Source organism: Mauremys reevesii, linkage group 3, assembly GCF_016161935.1.
Source record: "Mauremys reevesii isolate NIE-2019 linkage group 3, ASM1616193v1, whole genome shotgun sequence".
Taxonomy (NCBI): Eukaryota; Metazoa; Chordata; order Testudines; family Geoemydidae; genus Mauremys; species Mauremys reevesii.
In genome coordinates this window covers 132,442,313-132,446,773 of record NC_052625.1, presented here as the reverse complement: position 1 = coordinate 132,446,773, position 4,461 = coordinate 132,442,313, and the positions used below count along the sequence as shown (strand labels likewise).

The following is a 4,461-nucleotide window of genomic DNA, read 5'->3' as shown; positions in this document are numbered from 1 at the left end:
CATGCATTGAGCTTTATTATTTGAGCCGAGATGACAGGACCATGCATGAGCTTCCATGCTTCTTAGTACCCTACAAGACAAATGAGAAAAAGGGGGAGCAGAGTTAGCAAAGCAAGAAGGGAAGCAGTATTTGGGGGGGCTAGGAGGAGACTTGCAGGAGGAAGCAGTCATAGAGTGGAGCTCTTAAGCCCATCTGGAGCTGTTTTTCCCTGGCTAGAACACATCCCCAACTTTACATGACTGAAAAATATTTCAGAAGCTAGTAGGTGCAAACTTGAATTCACTACTCTCCTCATCCCACTAGCATGTGAACATTTCAAGATATGCTCCAGTTGTCTCAACCAGGCATTAGCTTGTGAAGCAAAGCTTTGGTTGAAGTCACAGCCAATGCTATGAAGAAAAGTTGTGTTTGGGCTGGTTGAGGAGGGGAAGGGTGGGGGATGGGACAGTTTGTCCACTATGGAAATATCAAAAAATGTCATGCATTTTACCTCTTAAATGGGAATAATACACATTAGTAGGGCTGATTGCTTACCATTTTACAATTTCCAGGAAAGTTTTTGAATGAAACAAAACCTTCTCTTTTCCCCCCAAAAATTATATGAAAATGTTTGATTTTTCATCAAAATGAAAAATATCACTTTGATTCCATTTGAAATGAAAAATGTTTATTCAGTGGAGTTCTTACCTTATTTTCCTAATGGAAAAAAAGGGAAAAAAGAGTGATTCCTCCTTCCCCCCCATCCTCCAAATCCTTATAAATGGAGTGAAAACACAAAATGTTTGTTTTGTTTCATTTTGACAAAATGAATGAAGAAATTACAAAAAAAAAAGCTATTTTTCACTGAAAACACCTTGACAAAAAAAAATCAACCATCTCTACCCATTAGTTATAATTTTGATGTGTAGGTGCCTTTTTGTAATTGTTTCAATAAAATTGAATGTTATAGAATGATTTTGTAACTAATCAACATTAGTTTCCCAGTTTACAGTAGAATTCCATGCAGCTTTGGTGTATAAAGATCTTGTTCCTGCAAACACTTATGCAACTATGTATGTCCTTAAAGTTAAGCATATGCAGGTTTGTTTGCTGGATCAGGGCCTTATTATAGAGATCTGCAGAATAATTTGGTTTTATTCTCCTTCCTAAGACCTTGATTAAATGGCAGACCATCACTGTGTAGGTGAAATCCTGGTTTCATTGAAGTCAACAGCAAAACTCTTATTGACTTCAACAATCATGAGTTCACCATAACACATTCCATACAGATATTTGTCAAAGCAGTGTAGTTTCTCATTTATTTTACAATATTTAGTTACTTTTAAATTATTGTGTTAACAAGAGAACTTTAAATGCTGACACACAAAGTAGTGGTTGATTTCTGCCTTTGCTCAAAAGAAAAAAAAATCTCTACTTTTATAAGTGAGAATTTTGCACTAGAAAATGTCTTAGGATTATTGTGAGTTTTACAGTAAATTCTTGCATTTGGTTTGGAAAAAATATGTTTTAGCTAAGCAGAAAAAAACTTTAAGAAAGAGAAACAAATTGACTACTTTGGCACAATTAAAGTGACAAATGTGAAGTTATATATAAGTACTCTTGAAATACTAATAGGCTATAGGTATTATCTACTAATGCTTTCACATTGGGAGGATGCATCAGTAGGAAACATTTTAAATTAAATGGATGCAAAGTGGTCGCAATGCAAATAGAGACATTGAAAAGATGATGAGGCTATTGAAAACGGTTTAAATGCTGCATTTTAAGATGGCATAATGTATGAAAAATCATTATGCAATGATGGGAGTCAAACAAGAGTGAATCTAAGGCTCAATACAGTTACTGTTATTCTTCAGGCTTCCGTTAAAGCTATGAGATTGACAATTCTCAATTCTTCAGATTAATTACTTCGATAAACAAACTTTTTGGATACATTTTCCCCACCCTTCCCAACACCTAAGCCAAACAATTACTTTCAGTTCAGCTCCATCACAGTGAAATCATTGGGATCATACCAGTTTTCAATACCAAGAAACATTCAAACCAGGGCTGTCGATTAATTGCAGTTAACTTGTGCAATTAACTTAAAAAAAATAATCACAATTAATCGCAGTTTAAATCACATTGTTAAATAATAGAATAACAATTTATTCTATTTATTATTTTTTGATTTTTTTCTATATTTTAAAATATATTTCAATTACAACACAGAAAACAAAGTTTACATGGCTCACTTTATATTATTATATTTGATTATTTTATCATTTTACAGTGTAAATATTTGTAAACAGTTTTTCAATTCACCTCATACAAGTACTGTAGTGCAATCTCTTTATCATGAAAGTGCCACTTACATAACAAAAAAAAAATCTACATTTGTAACTGCACTCAAAAACAAAACAATGCAAAACTTCAGAGCCTACATTCCACTCAGTCCTACTTCTTGATGAGCCATTCACTAAGACAAACCAGTTTGTTTATATTTACGAGAGATAATGCTGTCCACTTCTTATTTACAAGTCATCAGAAAGTGAGAAACGGGTGGTTCACATGGGACTTTTGTAGCCAGCATTACAAGGTATTTACATGCCAGATATGCTAAACATTCATATGCCCCTTCATGCTTTGACCACCATTACAGAGGACATGCTTCCATGCTGATGATGCTCATTAAAAACAATGCACCAATTACATTTTTGACTGAAGTCCTTGGGGGGAGAATTGTATGTCTCCTGGCCTGTTTTGGAGGATGACTCTGCACATGTACATTTTAAGAACACTTTCGCTGCAGATTTGACAAAACACAAAGAAGGTACCAATGTGAGATTTCTAAAGATAGCTACAGCACTTAACCCAAGGTTAAAGAATCAGAAGTGCCTTCCAAAATCTGAGAGAGAAGCTTTCAGAAGTCTTAAAAGAACAACACTCTGATGCAGAAACTACAGAACTGACCCACTGAAAAACGAAATCAACCTTCTTCTGGTGGTATTTGACTCAGATGATGAAAATGTACACGTGTCGGACCACACTGCTTTGGATTGTTATCGAGCAGAACCCTTTATCAGCATGGACGCATGTCCTCTGAAATGGTGGTTGAAACATGAAGGGACATATGAATCTTGAGTGCATCTGGCATGTAAATATCTTGTGACGCTGGCTACAACAGTGCTATGTGAATACCTGATCTCACTTTTAGGTGACATTGTAAACAAGATGCAGGTAGCATTATCTCCTGCAAATGTAAACAAATTTGTTTGTCTGAGTGATTGACAAAACAAGAAATAGGACTGAGTGGACTTGTAGGCTCTAAAGTTTTTAACATTGTTTTATTGTTAATGCAGTTTTTTATGTACATAATTCTACATTTGCAAGTTCAACTTCCATGATAGAGAGAGTGCACTACAGTATTTGTATTAGGTGAATTCAAAAATAGAATTTTTGGTTTTTACAGTGCAAAAATTTGTAATAAAAAATAAAGTGAGCACTTTGTATTCTGTTATAATTGAAATAAATATATTTGAAAATATAGAAAACATCCAAAATATTTAAATAAATAGTATTCTATTATAGTTTAATAGTGCAATTAATCACAATTAATTTTTTAATCACAGTGTAGACTCAACCCTGTGGTGCCTCCTGCTGGTCATCCTCAGGAATTAGCTCTTCGACCCAGGAGCGCCCTCTGCAGGATGGTGATATGCTTGCCATTGGCCCCTGTGGCCCCCTCAGGACCCCAGTGCCCTTATCTCAGGGTTCTGCCTCCTGCAGTACGCCACAGTCTTACTGGGTTTCCCCACCCCAGGGGAACCTCTACCCCCTATCCCCACAGCCGTGGCTACTGGCAGTCTCTGTTTAGCCCCCACGGCCTGGGGTGGACTGCAGTCTATCAGCCAATCATCACAGGCAACATGGGGTTTGGACTGGCTGCCTCTACCCACCCTCCAGCTGCCCCTCTGCAAGCCCAATACCTAGGAAGCCTAGAACTAGGCCCTGCAGCCTGGAGAATTGCTGGCCTAGGGCTTCCCAACTCCTACGGCATTTCCTCAGGCCGGCCTCCCTTTAGGCCCCCAGGGTGAGTTCCCCAGCAACCAGGCCTGTCTCCCTCTCAAGTCAGAGTGAGACTCCTCCCTCTGCTTTCCCTGGCCTTCTTATAAGGCCCAGTTGCTTAGTTTGGGGCATGCCCCAGCTGCAGCCACTTCCCCCAATCAGCTGGGGTTTTACTCCCTTGCCCAGCCCCAGCCCTCTGCAGGGCTTTTCCAACCCCTTCCGGGCTGGAGCAGGTGTTCACCCTGCTACACATGCAATTAATCACAATCAATTTTTTTAATCCCTTGACAGCCCTAATTGAAACCATTTTGTGATCATGCTTTGCAGGATTGTGACTTCTGTCACTATCCCAGAGCTGAAGATAATAGTGCTTATGTGATGTTTGCCTACAGAAGTGTCCTGAAGAATCTTAG

The 4,461-nt window shown here is 38.2% G+C and overlaps 1 long non-coding RNA gene across 1 annotated transcript; it reads right to left on the bottom strand.

Annotated features, from left to right (window-relative positions):
* Positions 1–4,104, bottom strand: LOC120400113. Its single transcript, XR_005595543.1, has 2 exons — positions 3,970–4,104; positions 1–70 (listed from the first exon to the last, which is right to left on the bottom strand). It is a non-coding gene; the product is annotated as an uncharacterized LOC120400113 (long non-coding RNA).
* Positions 4,105–4,461: the final 357 nt, after the last annotated feature.